This window comes from Stegostoma tigrinum, chromosome 12 (assembly GCF_030684315.1).
Source record: "Stegostoma tigrinum isolate sSteTig4 chromosome 12, sSteTig4.hap1, whole genome shotgun sequence".
NCBI lineage: Eukaryota > Metazoa > Chordata > Chondrichthyes > Orectolobiformes > Stegostomatidae > Stegostoma > Stegostoma tigrinum.
In genome coordinates this window covers 50,311,476-50,334,217 of record NC_081365.1, presented here as the reverse complement: position 1 = coordinate 50,334,217, position 22,742 = coordinate 50,311,476, and the positions used below count along the sequence as shown (strand labels likewise).

The 22,742-nt window shown below is 41.1% G+C and overlaps 1 protein-coding gene across 6 annotated transcripts in view; it reads left to right on the top strand.

The window, feature by feature from the left end:
* The window catches only part of LOC125456875 (limbic system-associated membrane protein-like), a 1,200,329-nt gene that overhangs the window by 501,220 nt on the left and 676,367 nt on the right, over positions 1-22,742 (top strand). The gene's annotated exons all lie outside the window — the stretch shown is intronic.

The following is a 22,742-nucleotide window of genomic DNA, read 5'->3' as shown; positions in this document are numbered from 1 at the left end:
TTCTGAAAACATTCTAGTGAAGACCTAATTTAAGTGTACTTGTCAGGGAATCTTCTCAATTGATTTGCCAGAATATCAACAAAGGAATTGTGGAAACCCCACGAAAACCAGCACTACATTTCCATGTTTTGTAGCCCTTGTGGCGGACAATCTGGGGAACTCCTTGGAATTGCCATCAATTCACAACTGTACGTCACACTTGTTTTGGCAGGTGTCCCATATGATGGATATGAAACAGACATGCGGTAGCATGACATATTTGTGTTATGATAATTTTATCTCCTGTTGGGATAGCCATCCTTAATTTGAGTGTTGTATGCAGATTACCCTACAAGAGATGTCAGGTCTGTGGAAACTACTCTTGTGAAGTAGAGGTACATGGGGTTCTCACATTTTTCATGTAATGACCAACATCTTGAAGCCAAGCCTTGATCACTTTTATGTCACATTCTTCTCGTAGTCTAGGTTTATTTCACTCTGTGAACTTGCACTATGCAGGGAATTTCTGAATGGCTGAATAAAGGCAGAATTCCATCTTTTCCTGAGAAAGGCTAGAGACATGAATTGGACCATGCCATGGGCAAAATCTGTCTGGCCACTGACTGCAGTACGAGTTCTTGTTAACTTGGCTGCTTATTTTGGTGACAAGCCTAAAGGATAGACATACTTAGCCTCAGTATTGGAAAAAAAAATAGTGTGCACCTTGGTGATCTGGGACTCAGCTGCACTGCAAACATGTCAATGGGCTTCTCATATTTAGTTTTGATTGAATGCTAGAATGGTCAGTAATTATTCCATTGCTGATCTTAAGGCCATGCTTGACTCCAGAGATTTTGCTTAATGTCCTTACCACAAGGGATGAATGAAGACTAACACCTGTGGATTTGAGCTTTGCTATACACAACAAATATCAGAAACCTCTCATGACGAGCGCAATGAGCCCACCAATATCGAGTGATTTGTGAAGCAATTTTGCAACATTAAATTGATGACAAAGAGAGGTCTCAGAGTTTTAGTTGTAGTCATTGTGGGATGAATTAGGAACATGGGTAAAGGATTAGGCCTCTTGTCTGTTCTCCTGTTCAATTATGTCATAGCTTTTTTTGTTATTCACTCATGGTATATGGGCATTTTGTTGCCCATCCTCAATTTCCTTTCAGAAGCTGATGATGAGCTGCCTTCTTAAATTGCTGCTGTCCATGAACTGGCTTATCTGTTACTTAAATCCATATACCAATATTTGCTATATATCTTTTAATACATTTTCTTAAGAATAGCTATGATTTACTGAAGAAAATACACATTTTGTTAAAGCTGTTTGTCTTGCACTCGTCAAGACAATTTGCGAGAAATACCAGTTCAAAGGGGAAACCAATATTTATACTGCATGAGAGGAAAGTGCTGATTGTTTGGTAAGTGGACTCTGATCCTACATGTTTTGCTATGGAGAATGCATCCATTCATGCTGACTAACCATTAGTGACAAACTGTGTAAAAGTTAAATCAATGCATTGCCCTGACCAGTCAGCGGCATTGTGCTGAGAAGCAAACTGGCTATGTCACCTATTTTAATAAAAGGAAAACACTGTGGATGCTGGAAGTCTCAAAACAACCACAGAGAATTCTGAGGAAATTCAGCATTAATGTTCAAGTTAATCAATGTTAATGTTTTAAGTCTGATATGACTCTTCTTTTGTACTTACATCGTTAAGTTGAAACAGGTCCAGTGCATGCACCTGTTATTTCTGTGAGCAAGAACAGTGCCATCTATGTGACTATCCATACATTTCATTGTTAGATCATGCGCTGCACTGAGAACCTTAAAGGCAACACTAAATTTATTTGAAATAACAAGGTGTAGAGCTGGATGAACACAGCAGGCCAAGCAGCATCAGAGGAGCAGGAAAGCTGACATTTTGGATCTGGATCCTTCTTCAGAAAAAAAATTGGGTCTTTTTCTGAAGAAGGGTCTAGGCCCGAAACGTCAGCCTTCCTGTTCCCCTGATGCTGCTTGGCCTGCTGTGTTCATCCAACTCTATACCTTGCTATCTGAGATTTGTGAACATACTCATTATGTGACATAATGAGGCCATTTAGTCTGTGTTGACTCTGTGGAGAACAATACAGTTTAGTCTCATTCCCCTCCCCTGAATATGGAAGTTGGGGTATCATCTTGCTGCCATACAAGACAATGGTTAGGCCACTTTTGGAATACTGCATTCAAATCTCTCCTCCCTACTACGGGAAAGATGTTGTAAAACTTGAAAGGGTTCAGATAAGATTTACAAGGATGTTACCAGGGTAGGAGGGTTTGAGCTGCGGGGACAAGCTGAATGGGCTGGGGCCGTTTTCCCTAGACTTTCGGAGCAGATGGGTGACCTTATAGAGGTTTATAAAATCATGCGGGGCACGGATGGGATGAATAGCTAAGGTCTTTTTTCCAAGGGTAGATGAGTCCAAAACTAGAGGACACAGGTTTACAGTGAGAGGGGAAAGATTTAAAAGGGACCAAATAGGTAACTTTTTTCACACAGAGGGTGGTGTATGTATGGATTGAGGTGCCAGAGGAAGTGGTGGAGGCCTGTGCAATTATCACATTTAAAAGGTGTCTGGATGGGAATGAATAGCAAGTGTTTAGAGGAATCTGGGCCAAATGTTGGCAAAGGGAAGTGGATTAATTTAGGATATCTGGTTGGAATGGATGATTTGGACTAAAGGGTTTATTTTTCTGAGTCAATGAACTCAGTAACTCACACATTTGGGTTCAGTTTCATTGACATACTGTGTGCCCGAATAGAGACTGTTGTCATGGAATTCTCATGAGGTCCAGCTCCCATTGTCTTAAATCTTTATTGGATTATTTGAGAAATGTTTTCGATTGAATGATGCTAGCCTCCTACCCCTTACAAATTTCTGTTATGTTGATGATATGTTTGCTGCATTTGAACCTGCAGCTTCCTGAATGAGAGATAATGGGAACTGCAGATGCTGGAGATTCCAAGATAATAAAATGTGAGGCTGGATGAACACAGCAGGCCAAGCAGCATCTCAGGAGCACAAAAGCTGACGTTTCGGGCCTAGACCCTTCATCAGAGAGGGGGATGGGGGGAGGGAACTGGAATAAATAGGGAGAGAGGGGGAGGCGGACCAAGATGGAGAGTAAAGAAGATAGGTGGAGAGGGTGTAGGTGGGGAGGTAGGGAGGGGATAGGTCAGTCCAGGGAAGACGGACAGGTCAAGGAGGTGGGATGAGGTTAGTAGGTAGCTGGGGGTGCGGCTTGGGGTGGGAGGAAGGGATGGGTGAGAGGAAGAACCGGTTAGGGAGGCAGAGACAGGTTGGACTGGTTTTGGGATGCAGTGGGTGGGGGGGAAGAGCTGGGCTGGTTGTGTGGTGCAGTGGGGGGAGGGGATGAACTGGGCTGGTTTAGGGATGCAGTAGGGGAAGGGGTTTCCTGAATGAGTTTCCTTATATGTCTTAATGGGCTCATGTGCTGTACTATCAAAAGACTAAACCTGTCAATCTTAGACTTAATTAACAACTAATTTGGCATAAATTGCCATTTGTTAAATAGAGTTCCAAACTCTGTTTATAGAACTATTTCCTAATAGTCAGATTTCTTTTGAAAATTACATAAAATCGCCTAATGATAGTTAATTGACCGAAGTGTAAAATAGAGAAAGGGCTTTAATGCTGTTGTGCTGATTCAAAGCCCTGTGCTTCCTTTAAGTGAAACTCCTCAATAGTGGCATGTGATGTGTGAATTTATTTTTTCATACTTTTTTTGAATGCTAACTAATGGTAACTATTTTCATAATTAAGATGATGGTTGCCTTGAAATGCAAAACAGTAGCATTGCAACAGTTGCGAGGGGATCTAGTTGTAAAAAAGTTGTGAACCTAACTGTTGATTCTTAGTTGGTAACTATTGGTAGGTGGCATTTTTACTTTGGACACTACTTTGGGACCGTGTTGAGAAGGAAGAAGATGTTTGATTTTTCTTCGTTTCTCTTCAAAGAGAACAAGGTCTTCCTGTAAGGTCAGTTGGCGTGTATAATACACCAGTTCAAACCAGTCTTTATTTCTTGGAACTCCTATACATACAACTGAAAAACAGTTTGAGCTAAGATATGTGGTGAAAGGAGAAGATTCTTTGGAGAGCAAACACCAGCCCACGTGGACTGGTTGCTCCTTCCCTGAGTGCCTTGTTTTAAGTATTTGCTAAATATTTGGATTAAATTTATGAGTAGTATTGTCACATAGCAATAGACTTACACATTTGATGCTATGTGCTGTCTATCACTGTTCACCATGCTGAAGTTGTCTATCCATACAATGTTGAGGTTTGGATTGGGAGGCTAACCGTAGTATGATGCTCCATGAAACAGGTGATGCCAGCTAGATGTGGCCATCGCTGGCTAAAACAGCATTCTCACCCTTAAGTGCCCTTAAGAAAGTGGTGGTGAGCTGGCTCTTGAACTCCTGTCATTAATGAAATGCAGATACACCAACAAGGCTATCACAATGGCAGTTTCAAAGTGAGAGAGAAGGAACAGCAAAATCGTTCAAAGTCGGAAATGGTGTGCAGCTTAGAGGGTGGAGGAGAATATGTGACTAGAGGTGTTACCAACTATCATCTTTCCCTATTGTTTCAGATGGTAGAGGCTGTAGGCTTGGTAGGTGGTGCCAGAGGAGCCGTGGTGAGATGCAGCATTGCATCTTGCAGACAGTAAACACTGCTGCTGCTGTTCATTGGTTATGGTAGAAGTTAATGATTAAAGCAATGGAGTTGGTGCCAAACAAAAGGATTGCTTTGTCATGAATGATGTCACTCTTCTTGAGGGTTGCATTTGCACACACATCCAGGCAATACACTCCTGACTTGTGCCTTGTAGATAATGGATAAGATTTTGGGAATTAAGAAGTGAATTATTTGCTGCATAATTCCTGGCCTCTGACCTGTTCTTGTAGTTAGAAAACTTATCTTCTTGGTCCAGCTCATTCACTGGTCAGAAGTAGCCTGTTAGAGAAGTTTGTTGCCTAACAATTAGGTGGTATTTAATGTTTTTGCATAGATCTGTAACTCAGATTATGGTTGGAGTTTCTAGTTGGCTTCTTGAGCTGACTCTTTTTGTGCAAATGTTTTGTCTTCCTTTTAGGTGACAACGGTGCTGTCTAGCTTCCGTTGAAGCATTGTTGTTGTGTCCCACTGTGAATTTATGTGGTCCGTTCTGTCATGGTGAGTAGTCCTGTTTCCGGTTTTATACCATTAGTGGTATGAAGATGGGATCTATGTCAACCTGCTCATTGTACCACAACTGACTACAAGATTCCTACGACCTCTTGGAGTAATGATAACACACAAGCCAACAGCCACACTTTGCCAGTTACTCTCAAAGACTAAAGACTCCATACCCACAATAAGCAGGACAATTGTGAGATACAAAATACCATGCAGCAACTGCGAGAAACACTAAATAGGACAGACAGGCAGGAAACTCACCATCAGGATACCAACTTGCAGCGAAACGGCATGACCAACTTTCCCTCGTTTCAATATACTCCGACATAGAAGGACATCAGTTCAACTGGGACAAAGATACAGTACTAGGGCAAGCAAAACAAAGAAAAGCACAAGAATTCCAGGAGGCCTGGTTTTCAACCACAGATGCAATTAACAAACATGTCGAAATAGACCCCATCTACATACCATTATGTTACAAGAATGGTAACAGGACTATACACTGTGACAATACAGACCATATGAATTCAGAGCAGGACAGAACAACAGCACTTCAATGGAAGTGCTAGACAACGCTGAAGATGTCACCTAGAAAGGAGATGATACATTTGCACAAAAAACAGTCAGCGCAGTGAACAAACCAACAATCCAATCGGGTGGTATGACTTTTATTTGTGAGCTGACAGCCCATTTCTGGATGTTGTTCAAATCATGTTTCAACATGAGCTGCTTCAGTGTTGGAGGAGCCATGAATAGTGCTACATGTTCTGCAAATATTATTGAAGCTATTCCCTTCTGATCTTATGATGGAAAGGACACCATGGATTAAACAACTGAAGATGCTTTGCTCTAGGATGCGACAGTGATGTGATGAACCTTAACTGATTAATTTTCACCAGCTACAAAGATCATTGTTTGTGCAAGATATGATTCCAAGCAACAGCGAGTTCCTCTCCTGATTCCCATTGACTCCAATGACTCTGATTTTAAACTATTTTGCCGTTCTTTCACTGTAACTTTGAAACTCCCTTCATAATAGCCCTGTAGATATACTTACATTCCATGGATAACAGGAGCTGGGGCTCCTTCATGCCACACCAGGTAAAATGTGGCTTTGACGTCGACAACAGTCATTAGATATAAAGAGGCAAGCAGTCATCTCTATAAAAGTAAATCAATTAACAAATTATTCATCACAGGGTTGTTTGTGCTTTATTGTGCTTAAAATGGCTATTGTGTTATGCTGCATATAACAATGGCAGTGCATCAAGTAATTAGTTGTATGAGAAATGCCTTGGAATGTTTCTGAAAGAGAGGATAATGCTGTACAATTTCAAATTCTGTTTTCCTGATTTGTTCATGGACATATCTGATGAAAACCAGAATGTTGAAGCCCTGTAGTAAGTCTGATTTTGTGACTTGGATTCTGATCTACTTGAATTAAACAATTCCATTCAATTCTGAACAAAATATTTGTGGAGTCGAAAAACAGTTCTGAGTTGATGCAGGGAAATTAATTCACTCAAGGCAGTTTTTTTAGAAAATGCAAGTTAAAATGCATTATGCAGGCTGAAATGTCTCTCATTCTGTGACATTAACTTACTTTGACATTTGGTAGACATTTAGCTTTGTATGTGACGTGTAATAATATCAGGATGCACAATAGGTATTGTATGAGAGTCGACAGGTTTTCAATGCAACTGAAGTTGAACAGGCATGGCAATAGTTGTTGATTACATGGACTGTGACATCTTGTCAGAGTATCTGCCACTGTGATGTCACATCAAAAAAACCAACCCGGCATGAAGCTGGACAAGTGAGAACGGAAAGGGCAGATCTGTGTTTGTTCATTTCCATGATGAAGTAGTGTCCGCATTTCTCAATGATTCATAATTACTTACATAAAAGGATAGAAGGTAGGAGCAAGAGTAGGCAATTTAAACCTGCTCAGCCATTCACATAATCATGGCTGATTATCCAACTCTATATCATGTTCCCACTTTTCCCTTTACTCTTGAACACCTTAGCCCTAAAAACTCTTGAGAGTATTCAGTGTTTTGGCCTCAATTACTTTCTGTGGAAGAGAATTCCACAGACTCATCTCTCTGGGAGTAGAAAATTTCTTATGTCCTAAATGGTTTAACTTGTATCCTTAAATTGTGACCCCTGGTTCTGACTCCCCAGTTAACCAGGACAGCCTTACCCTGTTTGGCTCTGTTGGAATTTTACATGTTTCTATCAGATTTACCTATTGTTCATTGAAACTCTAGTGAATGTCACCCTAAATGATCTAGTATCTCAGCGTATGTCAGTCTTGCCTTCCCAGGAAGCAGTCTAGTAAATATTTGTTGCAATTTTTCTGTTGCCAGAGCATCCCTCCAGATACAGAGACCAAAAGGTACACAATACTCCAGATGTTATCTTACCAATATTCTGTACAATTGCAACATGACATTCCTGCTCCTGTACTCAGATCTCATTATGAAGGTCAACGTACCATTTGCCTTCTTCACTGTCTGATGCATGCTTACTTGCAGTGACTATTGTACGATGACACCCAGGTCTCATGGCATTAGATAGTAATCTGGCTTGTTTTTTTTCTGACTAAAGTATTTGACCTCACATTATCAACATTACACTTTATCTGCCAATCATTTGCCTATTCAGTCCTCTGATCCAAAGCACATTGAAGCATCTCTGCATCCTGCTCTCATTTCATCCTCTCACTGAGCTTTGTTTCATCTGTAAAAGTGGAGGTACTACATTCAGAACCTTCATTTAGATCATTCATTGTGAATAGCTCGGTCCAAGCACTGTGCATGCGCTCAACCAATAAGTCACTTGTTACACAGTGTAACATTTTTCCCCACTGTCAATGTCAGGCTATCCAGTCTATTATTCCTTGTTTTCTGTCTAACCTCTTCTTTAAGTAGTGGGATCACATTAGACATCCTCCAATCCATGGGAACTGTTCCAGAGTTATACAATATTAAAAGATTCAATGTATGCTCTATTTCTAGGAGCATTACCTTAAGTACACCGGGATGTAGATTATCAGGACCTCAGGATTTATTGGCCCTTCATCCCATCAATTTCTGCAACACCATCTCTCCACTATAATTGATTTCCTTCACTTCCTCCATCTCACTAGATCCATTGTCGTCTAACGTCTTTGGGATTTTATCTATGTCTTCATTTGTGAAGACAGAACCAACGTACGTATTAAATTGAACTGCCCATCTCCTTGTTCCTATTATTACCTTCCATTTTTTCTGACTGTAAGGGACCTCCTTTTGGCTTGACTAATCTTTTTCTTTTCACATATGTGTATAAACTTTTACAATCAGTTTGTATTTTCTGTGCAAGTTTACTGTTGTACCCATCCCTCTCTTAATCAACCCCTGTGTGCTCCTGTTTGCAAATCTAAACTGCTCCCAATCCTCAAGTCTGCTGCCTTTGTTTTGGACAATTTGTATGCCACTTCTTTGGATCTAATACTGCTCCTACTCTAAGTTGTTAGCCATGATTGGGCCATAGTTCCCATTCTGGTTTTTCTTTTGCCAGGCAGAAGTGAACAATTGTTGCAGTTTCTCCATGTACACTTCAAATGTTTGCTATTGCCTATCCACTGTCATTCCTAAAAGTAGCATTCCACAATTTATCACAGTCAGGTCACATCACAAACCATCACAGTTTCCCTTATATAAATTCAGGACCCTGGTCTCAGAATCTACTACATCACTTTCCTTGGTAATGAAGAATTGTATCATAATCTGGTCACTCTTCTGCAACGGGTCTCGCATACTAAACAGTATCGCAGTTCTTTTGGTTTTTAATTAGCCAGTTATTCTTGAAATAAAACAGAAAAAAAACTGGAAACGTGAAATAAAAACAGAAAGTGTTGTAGAAATTCAGCACGTCATGCAGCATCTGTAGAGAAAAGAAAGAGTTAATGTCTTGAGTGATCCTTCCTCGGAAGTCTTGAACCAACAGTTCCACATCACCTCCTTTTCCTTTTTGTCTGTTGGATAAAAGACTGAATACCCCTGGTTATTCAGTTCCCATCCTTGGTCAGCCTACCACCAGTCTCCATAATCTCAACTCAATCATATGTATTTACATCTATTTGCATGATTAATTTATCAAATTTATTGTGAATAGGTTGTCACAAGGACTTTAATCTAGTTAGGATTGGGATGGTTGGGGGGGAAAGATCAGGAAATATGATTAAAGTTTCCAAAAAATGTAGAGGACTGAGAGTTTGGAAAGGGTCAGGTGGTGGTATTGAGGGTGTGCGGGTGAAGATGAAGAAATTTGAGATTACATGAGCTAATAAAAGAATTTTGGAAGGGTTTTCATTTTACATTTACAAGTGGTAAGAGAGAGGTAAGAGAGAGGCAAGAGTGCACTTTGGGCCATTGGAAGTGAGGCTGGAGAAGTAGCAAGTATGCCAAAGCTGTAAGAGAGTCCAGGTCAGAGGTGAGTTGGTGGCCATCACTAAGGAGAAGGTACTGGCGAAGCCGAAAGGTCTGCAGGTAGATAAATCATTTGGACCAGATTAACAACACCCCAGGGTTCTGAAGGAGATAGCAGAGGAGAGAGTGGAGGCATTTATGGCGATCTTTCAGGAATCACTCAAGTCAGGAAAGATCTCAGAGGACTCAAAAATGGGCCACCCTCCGCGAGAAACGCCTCATATGACCTGCAAGAGATTTACGTTCGGACATTGCCCAGACTCAGTGCTAAGGCAGATCTCACTGGTCTCTACCCTCCATGTGGACAACAGGCCTTCCTTACTAATCTTAATTCACAGCTGATCCCTGTGCATACAGTACCAACGACAGGTGACAGGTTGTTGCTGTACCCATTGAAAAACTCCCCTTGCTTTGAGCATTTAAAGCATCCCTGTTTAGGAGGGCAGGGAAGCACACAACACAGCATCATAGGCCTAACCTTAGTCATTGGCAACATTTTAGAGTCCATTATTAAGAATAAGATTGTAGAATATTTAGAAGTCCATGGTAAAATAGGGCAGAGTCAGCATGGCTTTGTTAAATGTCATGCCTGATACTTTGGTCAGAAGAATAAAGGCGTAGACTATTTTCTAATGGGGAAAGGCTTCGGAAATATGAAACAAATCAGTCTGGGAGCCCGAATTCAGGATTCTGTTAAGGTTAATGTGCAGGTTTAGTTGACAGTTATGAAGGTAAATGCAATGTTAACATTCATTTTGAGATGGCCAAAATAAAAGAGCAGAGATATACTGTTGAGGCTACGTATCACTCTAGTCAGATGCATTTGGAATATAGTGAGCAGTTTTGGGCTCCTCATCTAAAGGAAGAATGTATTGGCTTTGGTAGGGCCCAGAGGAGTTTCACAAGAATGATCCCTGGGATAACTTGTCATAAGAGGAGTGGTTGAGGACTCTGGGTCTTGATGGAGTTTAAAATTATGAGGGAGGATCTCATTAAAACTTACACAATACTGGGAGACCTGAATCCGGTGAATGTGCAGGAGATATTTATAAGGGTAGGAGTGAATATGACCCGAGAGCACAGTCTCGGAGTTGAAGTGATGACCCTTCAGAATTGAGATGAGGAGGGTTTTGAAGTTGTGGAACTTATTGCTGCAGAACGCTGTGGAGGCCAATTCATTGGGCGTATTTAAGACAGAGAGAGAGGTTCTTGATTAATAAAGGGATCAAGGGTTACAGGAAAAGGTAGGAGAATGGCATGGAGAAAGATATTAGCCATGATCAAATGGTGGAGCAGACTTGATGGACTGACTGTCCTAATTGTGCTCCTGTATCTTACGGTCTTACGCACATTAAGTTAAAAGGCTTAAGGCTTGTCCTTTTAACATTTTTAGCCCTACGTACATTATTTTACACTGTGGCCATATTTTCTTTTTGCCCTTCAATTCTCTATCTAACATTCTCTTAATTCCTATTCTGTCTTTTGATTTTACCCTTGTTTCCCTCTCCCCTGTCTGTCTATACAGGTTCTCATCCTTATGTCATTTTAGTTTAAAACTTCCCCAACCGCATGAGAAAATAGTCCTGCTGAGACATCAGTTATGATCCTGCCCTTTGATACAACTCTTCCAACGAGTACTGTTTCCATATCCTCCAGAAGCAGTCCCAATGTCCCAGGAATGTGAAACCTTTCTTCTTGCATCATCTTTCCAGTCACACATTCATCTCATACACCTGCTATTTCTTTTCTGACTAGCATGTTTGTAGCAGTGTTGATATTTGAGGTCCGACTTTTCACCTTGCTTCCTAATTTCCTGGATTCTGTCTTTCAGACTTCATCTTTTGTTAATCTGCATTGTTGATACCACGGCCACTGACTGTTCACCATCCCACTCCACAATGTCCTGTAGCCAATTTGAGATATGCTTGACCCTAGTACCAAGAGGCAACATATGAGATTGGTGTCTCATTTGCAGCCATAGAAATGCCTGCCTGTTCCCTTTAAAATTAAATTCCCTGTTCCTGTAGCCTTCCCACATTTACTCCTGGTAAGCTGTTGCTACCTTAATCTGAGAGACCATTTTCCCCAAGAAGATCCAAAACATTTTAGTTGTATTGTATGGGTATGGCCACCAGGTACTCCAACAATGCCTGTTTGGTCCTCTTTCTCTGCATGGTGGTCACCCAATCCCTACCTGTGGAATCTGAGCATGTGGAGTGACCGTCTCGCTCTCTATTTGCTATCATGATACTCTCAGCCTTGCAGGTGCTTAACAGTACTCCCAGGTGTTCAAGTTCTGAACTTGGGCTTCCAAGAACTGCAGCTGAAGAGACTTCCTGCATACATTTTAGTTCTGGGCACGGGTATTGTGCTCAACTTCCCAAAAACAACACAGAAGCCCATCATGGTCTTGAGCCTTCTTCTATACCCTACTCTTTTAAATTAAGCCTTCAGATTGCCCTTGAAAACAAACAATATTAATTACTCTTCAGAGCATGCTCTCTCAACCTCTGTGCTCTTGCATTCACAATACATACACCCAAAATATAGACCTTGTAAACAATTCGAAATAAAATATGATAAATATTCACCTTGTTCAACTTAGTGTGCAACATTGCTTTGTGTAATTTAAAGAATCCTAATAATTATAATTAATAGTGTTATTAATTTTTTTTCTTAACAGCTATGATGTTACATTGGGTTCCAATAGCATAACATGAGTTGGCCTGAAATCTTGTGTCAAGGAGGGGAGAACTTAGATTATTGGAGCATATGATCTTTCACAGTTAACTGCTCTGAAAGAGAAAGTTCATCTCTAAAATTTTGTTTTATACTCCATACCTTTGGCAGCTGTTTTGAATTTTAAGTTCATGTGGACGACCAACTTGAAATCCAGAAACAAACAAAGATGAGTGTCAAATCCACTTTGGCAAAAATTGAAGGATTTTTACCCAACATTGTAAGGATTTTCATGTTGGCAGAGATGGGGTGGGAATGTTGCTTACAGGAGGTCAGTGTGTAAATCTCTCTCTACTCTGCATTTTAATGAATATCATTTATTTTATTGATAGTTTAAGCACATTGTTGACTTTTTCCCCTTTCAAGAAGAATGTTGCATGTGTCGCGTTATTGTTATCTAAGGTGCCGCATTTCAAGATTAGAAGATGATGAATGAATGAATGAATGAATGAATGAATGAACAATGCTATTCTTCTGATACTCATTGAAACAACCAGAAACAACCTGTGGTTCCACATCACAGTTTGCAAATGTTTCTTAAATGATTCCAAGGTTTTTCTGTCACTGTTGGGATTCACATCCTTTTGTTCTACTTTCAGAGTGAGCATAAAGTGGATGTAATATTTCAGATGTAGTATTTCATGCAATTTACTCTCTTAAGTGCCTTTGAGGCCTTCTTACCAGAAAGTTCTTTGAAGTAAGTTGTCTGAATCTTATTTTTTCTGAAGTTTAGTATCCATTTGCTGGTTTCAGTGCTGTGTCTCTCAGGTTTGAATATTTCCCATGTGTATCATTAACTAAAACTAGATGCAGGCATGTTCTCACCAGAACACTGTAAAGTTTAAAACGTTCCTTTCAACTTGTATTCCAGTGTCTTGGATGTATATTTAAGCATTTTACATGGCTCAAATATATGTCGTATTACAAAAAACAGATACAGTTAGTTCAGAATCAATTAATTATGCCCATTTTCAGGAGATTGTTACTGATGAAATGCCTGATTTACTGAATGTTTGAAGGATTTTCTTGTTCTTCAATTTTCTAATTTTTGTAGCGTTTTGCGTCTTATTTACTCTGCCAATAGTTCTGGCTTTAAATGATTTATTGTTTACTTTTAGAAAATATCTTTTTGGCAGACACTGATTAATCTTTTTTTTACATTGTTGAAGATTGCAGGAGACCTTTTGGATGTTGCTCCCTGAGTATCAGCTAAAAAAAATCATTGCTCCTGTTAATGTCATCAGGCATTTCAATTCATCAGATTTGGTCTTTCATGGATCCATCCTCCCTCCCAACACAACAGCAATTCTGACGTTTCGGAACCCTGCAGCCCAATGGTATCAATGTGGACTTCACAAGCTTCAAAACCTCCCCCCCACCCCACTGCATCCCAAAACCAGCCCAGCTCGTCCCGGCCTCCCTCACCTGTTCTTCATCTCACCTATCTCCTCCTCCCACCTCAAGCCGCACCTCCATTTCCTACCTACTAACCTCATCCCGCCCCCTTGACAGCTCTCTGATGACGGGTCTAGGCCCGAAACGTCAGCTTTTGTGCTCCTGAGATGATGCTTGGCCTGCTGTATTCATCCAGCTTCACATTTTGTTATCTTGGATTCTTCAGCATCTGCAGTTCCCGTTATCTCTTATCACAACAGCAATTCATTTTCACAGTCAAAAATCTTTTTTTAACCCTATTGATATTGGCTACTACTTACAAATTTGAATATTATTTTCTGATTCTTTGACTGAACTCATGTAAACATATAGTGACAGTTTTTACTAAGTTAATGAAGACTCTGACTTAGATTTCTGAAATGCTGTCTTATCCTCTGTGAGCCATCCTTCCATTTTTCAGGTCGGGGAAGGATGAAGGGAAGTGGACAAGGCTAAGGCCAAGGGACCTTTTACTGGAGAAGCTAAGAAGTTACGACGAGGGAGCCATGTATTGTACGCTGGATGTGAGTTTGCTCGCTGAGCTGGAAGGTTAGTTTTCAGACTTTTCGTCACCATTCTAGGTAACATCATCAGTGAGCCTCCGATGAAGCACTGGTGTTATGTCCCGCTTTCTATTTATCTGTTTAGGTTTCCTTGGGTTGGTGATGGCATTTCCTGCGTTTGTTGATATCATTTCCTGTTCTTTTTCTCAGGGGATGGTAGATTGGCTCCAAATCAATGTGCTTGTTGATGGAATTCCGGTTGGAATGCCATGCTTCTAGGAATTCTTGTGCGTGTCTCTGTTTGGCTTGTCCTAGGATGGTTGTGTTGTCCCAAGCAAAGTGCTGTCCTTCCTCATCTGTATGTAAGGATACTAGTGATAGTGGGTCATGTCGTTTTGTGGCTAGTTGATGTTCATGTATCCTGGTGGCTAGCTTTCTGCCTGTTTGTCTAATGTAGTGTTTGTCACAGTTCTTGCGAGGTATTTTGTAGATGGCGTTCGTTTTGCTTGTTGTCTGTCAAAACGAATATCATCTACAAAATACCTTGCAAGAACTGTGACAAACACTACATTGGACAAACAGGCAGAAAGCTAGCCACCAGGATACGTGAACATCAACTAGCTACAAAATGACATGACCCACTATCACTCGTGTCCTTACATACAGATGAGGAAGGACAGCACTTTGATTGGGAAAATCATCCATCCTAGGACAAGCCAAACAGAGACACGCACGAGAATTCCTTGAAGCATGGCATTCCAACCGGAACTCCATCAACAAACACATTGATTTGGAGCCAATCTACCATCCTCTGAGGAAAAGAACAGGAAATGACATCACCAATGCAGGAAATGACATCACTAACCCAAGGAAACCTAAACAGATAAATAGAAAGCGGGACATAACACCAGCGCTTCATCGGAGGCTCACTGATGATGTTACCTAGAATGGTGACGAAACATCTGAAAACTAACCTTCTAGCTCAGTGAGCAAACTCACACCCAGAACCTCAACCTGAGCTACAAATCTTCTCAAAACTCGCTATGTATTGTACACTCCTGGAGAGATTGGGGAGGTGGAGTGGGTGGTGAAGGGTTGCATGTGCCATAGATTGAGGTGGGAATAAGAGATTGTAAGGGCGTGGGAGAAAAAAATACAGAGAATGCAAGCAGAGTGGATGAGAAAGCAGGAGGCTACAAGGTGAGTATGGGGATAGGGAAGAGTTGTAAGTGATCTCTGGGGGGAAGGAGAAATTGTGAGAGGAAGACTATAAGGGATGCAGGAAAAGAGAATCGGGGTTCAGAATTTTGCACCGTTTGTTTTGAAACTGGTATAATATACATCAAAGTCAGAAGTGTGCTTGAAAAGTTCCTGAATATTATTTATAAAAACTGTAGTTACAATCCTAATTATTTATTAGGTATTATACATAAAGGTCGAGGCTTACCCAGGACTGCCATTTGAAGTATTGACTCCAAACAACAGGACAACACCAAACCAAAAAAAAAGGAAATGCTTGTCACACACCTCAGATCAGTCAGCACTTCTAAAAGAAAAAGGCCAAAATATGATGGACTAATTGCCATTTTAAAGTTAAGATGTGTTTAAGAGAACAAAACTCTTTAATATTGTTAAAATATTAGCTCGCTGTAGATGCCTTATTTCGAAAAGCATAGCTGCCAGCTGAAGCATTCTAAGGAGCTAACTATAGAACTCAGTTATCAGAACTGAATGGAAAGGGCCAAGCAGCTGAACCATCTACAATGAGGCAAAATCCTAAATGACTGAATTAAGTTGAGATGTAGATCAAGGGAATGGAACTGTAAGTAATCTGGTGTGATGTTGACAGCTCTGATGGAGGACAAGGTAAGCATAGCTGGGTGGAGAGAATGGAGATACTTAAATTGTAGTCTCTTGTGAATCTAAAACTGAAAATGTGAAAAAAAACACTGAAGATACTCCATAATATCTATCAATTTTGCAGTTATCGCAACAGAACATGTTCAGCATGGATTTTTTGGAAGTTTGGCCTGAACTGGAGTGACTGTGATAAATACCAGCTATTAACCAGTTAGCTGCTAATTGACAAACTGGAAGAAGATGAATGGATTGTTTTTTTTTAAGTTGCATGTCCTGACCGTGCCAGTACAACTGAAACGCCGGAATGGTATCATACAGGAGGAGACGAGCCCATCTGCACTGCTTCTTCTCAAAAGCAGCCTATTGACACCACATTCCTGACTCTTTCCCTGTAGTCCTGCAATCTCCTTCTTAAATTCTTTGTCCAATTACCTTTTGAAAGCTACTGTTGAACCTATCAGGCAGAGCATTCGAAATGCCAATTTTTTGTTGCATGAAAAGATTTTCCTCATGGCATCCCGATCTTCTGTCAATTACTGCAAATCTGTCTCCCTATGCTTGAGCCGTTAGACACCATTCTCTTTATTTATATTATCTCAGCACTTCATTACTTTAAACACTACTATCAGATTTCCTCTGAGACATCTCTGACCTAAGAAAGACGGCACCATCTTCTACAGTTTCTGTACAGAACTGCAATCCATCATCCATGGAAGCTTTCTTCTAAATCGCTTATGTACACTTTACAAAGCTTTCATACCCTTGATAAAGTGAGGTGCCCATAGTTTGAATGCAAGTACTGCTCATTTAGAAAGAGTTTTTATTACAGCTGTGTTTGTGTGAATTGTTTGAAGGGTGGGTTGAACAGGCCTTGTGATGCATCCAGTGTATGGTCACAGAGCGTGAGTGGTTTCTGATGTGCTAGTTTGCTTTGAATATTCAGCGGACATTACCAGTTTATAGCAATCTGACAAAGAGAAACGTGTGCATGTTTCTTCATCAGTACAGGTGCTCAGCAGTGCCACCTCCACATTCAGGCTTAGTCCCTGACAGGCCCAGGAAAAATTTCACAGGAACCTGGAAGACATTTGACCCACAGGTGTCCAGTCTGCAGGCCTACCAGAATGTAGGCACATCCTGGACCATTTGCACCAATGCCTTATGGATGTGTTGGGAGAGTGGAGGGTGAAACAAAAGAATTTGAGTGGATTCCAAAGGTGGACTGTTGTCAAAACATTCTGTGTTTCTGGTGACTCTTGCAGAAAAGCTAGTGGTAACACAGTGCTTTGTATTTCCTTTTGGAGGTTGTAAATGGCCCCCTGACATTTGGATGGCTCAGAATTCACCATAAATTTTGTCAAGGCTTCTTACTTAAAGAGTATACTCCAGTTTTACTGCCGGATATTAACCAAACAGCTCGACAGCAGTTACGAGAGAGAAGTCCAACATGGTATGTGTTAAAAAGGCTGTCTCTGGTTATGGGAAGGACCACTGTGTCCCACTGGGCAGACCCAGGATATAGTAAGGTGCTGACCCATCATTGTCCATCTACTTACAGTCATATAGTCATACAGCATGGAAACAGACCTTTCTAGATGTTGTACTAAATGAGTGAATAAAATTCGTCACAACAAACAAACACATTTCCTGTGCAGCAAGTGTAGCAGAGACTGCCATGCCAGAGTGGGGCTTTTAAGCCACAGCAGGTGACACTTCACACAGACCTGACAAACATGGTGTAAACAATTGTCTGACCAAATGCAAGTTTGCCACCAAGTGCCCAGTTTGAAGTTGAATGCCCAAGTGAAATTCTACTTGAGTTGCATGAGATCAGTGAAGGAATTAGGTACTAGAAACAAGAAGCAACAGTTCATTTAAAAAAGGTTAGGTCAGTCTCCACCAGTCACTACTCACCATATGGACACATCAAACTTTGAGTATGCGTAAATAACTTGAAGAATGTGACCCTTGATAGACAGTTGTACAGGATTTTGAAAAACACAGGGTTCTATATTTGTGTCGTTACTTCCCTTGTCTAAAACCTCGTGAAAACAGTTCTCAAGGTGAGGTTGCTGAGTATCTGAGAATACAGAAGCATGCAGTAATTGGTTAGCCACAATCTGTATTGCTGCTCATTACTTTGTTTAGAAAGGGGATCATTCCAACTAAGAAGAGGAAGGTAAAGTTTTGAGGTAGACTCTTGAACATTGTTTCTTTTTCTGAAGGTGCTTTTGGAAACATCATTCTCTGCTTTACCGTTTGACGTGGAGTGTTTTGGTCAGCGCATGTTATTGCAGATCTACCGTTGTTGTACAAACTGTTCTAATTTCCCTGCTTTATTTATTAGCCACATGATAGCCCAGGCAAGTATCTTGTTTAATACTGGTGCAGTCCAAATACCAGTGCCTCTGTCCTCATATCTGGCACCTCACAACTCATAGCTTCGATAAGCTGTGGCCCAACCAAAGGGTCAGAATGTTTAATCAAGGTCACTTATCAACCAATTGGAGTTGGTTCAGAAAAGAACAACATTAAAATCCACCAGGTTGAGAGTTACGACCTATTTTTGCAGACTATCAGATGTGTGTCCTTATGAATTCACCTTGAAACTACATAAAGCCATTCTACCAACCTCACCGGCTAGTACCAATGTCGGTCATTCAGTTTTCAGTGTTATACATTTGATATTGGTTATTGCACAACATATTAGTGAAATTATTACTACTACTTATTAACTAAGTACAATCAAGGAAGTGATTCATGCATTTGGAGCAGTCACCTGTGCCACATCCATTTCAATATCCACAGGCCTTAATCTTAAAAATTATTTTTGTGTTTGTATTTGCATATGCTCATGCACAAGAGTTGGTGTTTCAAGAGATATGTTGTGTCTGGAAATCCTGGCCACCTGTGGCCACCTATGATACAACTTCAAAATAAAACCGAAAGAACTGTGGGTGCTGTAAATCAGAAAACCAGAAGCTGCTGGAAAAGCTCAGCAGGTCTGGCAGCATCTGTGAAAAGAAAATCAGAATTAATGTTTTGGGTCTGTTGACCCTTCTTCAGAACTGTTGGCAGCTGGGAAAATGTTGCTTTGTATTGCAGAATAAGACTCTATCCCATTCTCTCAGTTCCTCCATCTCAGTTGCATATGTTCAGATAAGGCCAGCTTCAACAAGGGAACCTCTGAAATGTCTACCTTCTTCCTCAACCAAGGATTCCCCAGCACCATTGTCCACAAGGCCCTCAGCCAGGTCTGACCCATCTCCCGCACTTCCACACTCACCCTCTCCCTTCCCTCCTTCGGTAGTAATAATGTCCCCCTTGTCCTTACCTACCATCCCACAAGCATCCACATCCAGAAGATCATCAGACGCCATTTCCACCACCTCCAGTGAGATGCCACCACCAGACACATATTCCCCTCCCCTCCCTTGTCCACCTTCTGCAACAGTACCCTGGTCCACTGTTCCTTCACACCAACGCCCCCCCCACCACACCAATACTCCTTCACAGCTCCACCACACCTTCCCATTTACCTGCCCATTTACCTCCTCCCTCCCCAGTATCCAAGGGCCCAAACATGCCTTCCATGTGAAACAACATTTCACCTGCACTTCCCAGAATCTAGTCTACTGCATTTGCTGCTCACAATGTGTGACTGCTTCGCAGAACATCTACGTTCGGCTCACAAAAAAGACCCTGAGCTTCCAGTTGCCTCCACTATAACACAAATCGCCGCCACCCCGTTTCCCCACCGACACCGTTCCCTGGTCAATATCTCTGTCTCTGACTTGCTGCAGTATTCCAGCAAAGCTCAATGCCAGCTGGAACAGCAACATCTATCCTATCATATACTCCCTATCCCATCCTCCTCCCTACATTCTGCATATAAACAGATGTTTTTATTGGTTACTATCAGTTCTGAGGAAGGGGCATGGACCCGAAACAATAACTGATTTTTTTTTCTTCACAGATGCTGCCAGACCTGCTGAGCTTTTCCAGCAACTTCAGGTTTTGTTAGAGCTTTTGTTAGAAATACAAAACACACATATGTCTTGGCTAGTAAAAAGAGGAAATTTTAAATCCTGCACATGCTGGAAATATAAAAAGATAGTTCAAAAAACTTAGCCAGTCAGGAAGTATCCATGTAGAGAGAAACCAAGATAATGTTTCAGAATAAAAGCACAATCTGCTGTTACCTCCATGGCTACAACAAGAAGACACAACACGGCCAGACACATGAATCACCCTACCGTACATCAGAGACATATCAGAGATGACCACAAGGCTACTCAGACCCTTAAGTATCAGGGTAGTCCACAAACCAACAACCACCCTGCGACAGCTACTGATGAACGCAAAGGATCCCCTACCCACGACCAATAAAACTAATGTAATATACAAAATTCCGTGCAAGGACTGTGAAAAACATTACATAGACCAAACTGGAAGAAAACTGACATGAAGGATAGCCGAAAAGCAACTAGCCACCCAGAGACGCAACCAATTCTCACTGGTCTCAATACACACAGACAAAGAAGGACACAAATTCGACTGGCACAAGCCAAACAGAGACATGCCATGGAATTCCTGGAGGCCTGTCATTTCAACTGGAAATCTATCAACAAACACATTGAACTGGACCCAATATACAAACCACTGAAGAACAGAACCAGAAGTGATGACAACCATTCCAGCAAATCAAATCGTATAAATAACAAACGGGACAGAACACCAGTGCTTCACCGGAGGCGCGCTGTCAGTGTTATCTAGCAGGGTGATAAAACGTCTACAATCAAATGCATCGGCTCGGCAAGCAAGTCTGCAATCTCATTTTGATGGTATGTTAATGTCAGATATATCAGAATAGTAGAAAAAACAACATAATTTCTCAGATTTTCTCCCTCCTCGGGACCTATTTTGTATTTGATTGCTAATAATTAAGTTGTTTTTTATCTTGAAATGACATAAGTGCTTCAGTTGGAAGATGCAACATGCATTCTAATTTCCCCTTACATTTGAAGGCCTCCCAGCACTTTACAACCACATTTTGTTCAGAAAGTCATAACTTGTAACTCAGCTTCAACAACTTCATATGTTCAATGATTTTTGGGCCACAAACAAGTCAACATGCAATTAACAAGATTTCAAACTCAGAGCTGTATTTTTGCTGTATTTCAGACTTTTGATGCTAATTCTTCTTTTCTTTCCCCTCCATGGCTTTAGTTTTATTTTATTGAATTGCATTAGGGAATGGTTAGAATCCTGAAGTCTTTTGCTACCTGATTATAAAACAGCTAACAGAATTACCACAATAAACTGTACAGTTTGCTTTTATTAAATGCTATGTCTCTGCTATAACATTATGTGAAGCTTTGATAATTTTGGGATGGAACTAAGCATTCTACAGGTAAGAGAGACATTCATAGAATCCCTGCATTGTGGAAGCAGACCATTCAGCCCATTAAGTCCAGACCAACCCTCTGACGAGCATCTCTCTCAGATTCACCCAACTTCCCTTTCCCTGTAACGCTGCATTTTCCATGGCTAACCCACCAAGCCTGCACACCCTGGACATTATGGGTAACTTAGCATGGCCAATCCACCTCACCATCACATCTTTCGACTCCACATAGAGAGTCGCCTGGTTAAGTGTGATGGAAACAGAAAATTTAAAGTGAAATGGCACACAGATGTTTACAAGAAAATTTTGAATGATTTGCACTGTGGTATTAACAGCAACTTACATTAAACTGGAGGAGCAACACCTCATATTCTGCCTCAGGTGCCGACAGCCCAATGGCCTAAACATGAATTTCACCAGTTTTAAAATCTCCCCACCCCACAGCCTTGTTTTCATCCCTGCCTCCTTGCACTGACACAACCTGCCCATTTTTTCTCCCCTATCCACCCCACCCACCTCACTAACCAATTCTCACCACTCCCTACCTGTACTCACCTATCACCATCCCATCTACCTTTCCCAGCCCTACCCCTCCTCTCTCCATTTATTTCTGAGCTCCCTTCCCCTTCCACATTTCTGAAGAAGGGTCCTGACCCGAAATGTCAACTTTCCTGTTCCTCTGATGCTGCCTGGCCTGCTGTGTTCCTCCAACTCCACACTGTGTTATCTCTGACTCCAGCATCTGCAGTTCTTGCTGTCTCTGAGCTTATTTATACTAATGGGGTAAGCAACACAAAATCTTTCTCAGGAATGTGATCAAACAGTGTTTAAGAAGTAGCTGTAAGGACAGTTGACTAAAATGCAGTCAGCAGTGTAGGTTTGACGGATGGACGGAGGGGGAGGGAGAGAGAGAGAGAGAAGTGGAAGGTAAAGTGATCTCAGGAGGGAAATTCAAGGACTTAGAGGCTTTGTGGCTTAAAATATGACCACCAAAGGTGATGTGAAAGGAGTGCTGTATGAATTCTGAGCAGTTACATCTGAAATTGTGCTCTGTATTCCCAGCAACTGGCAGATTGTGGTGAGAAT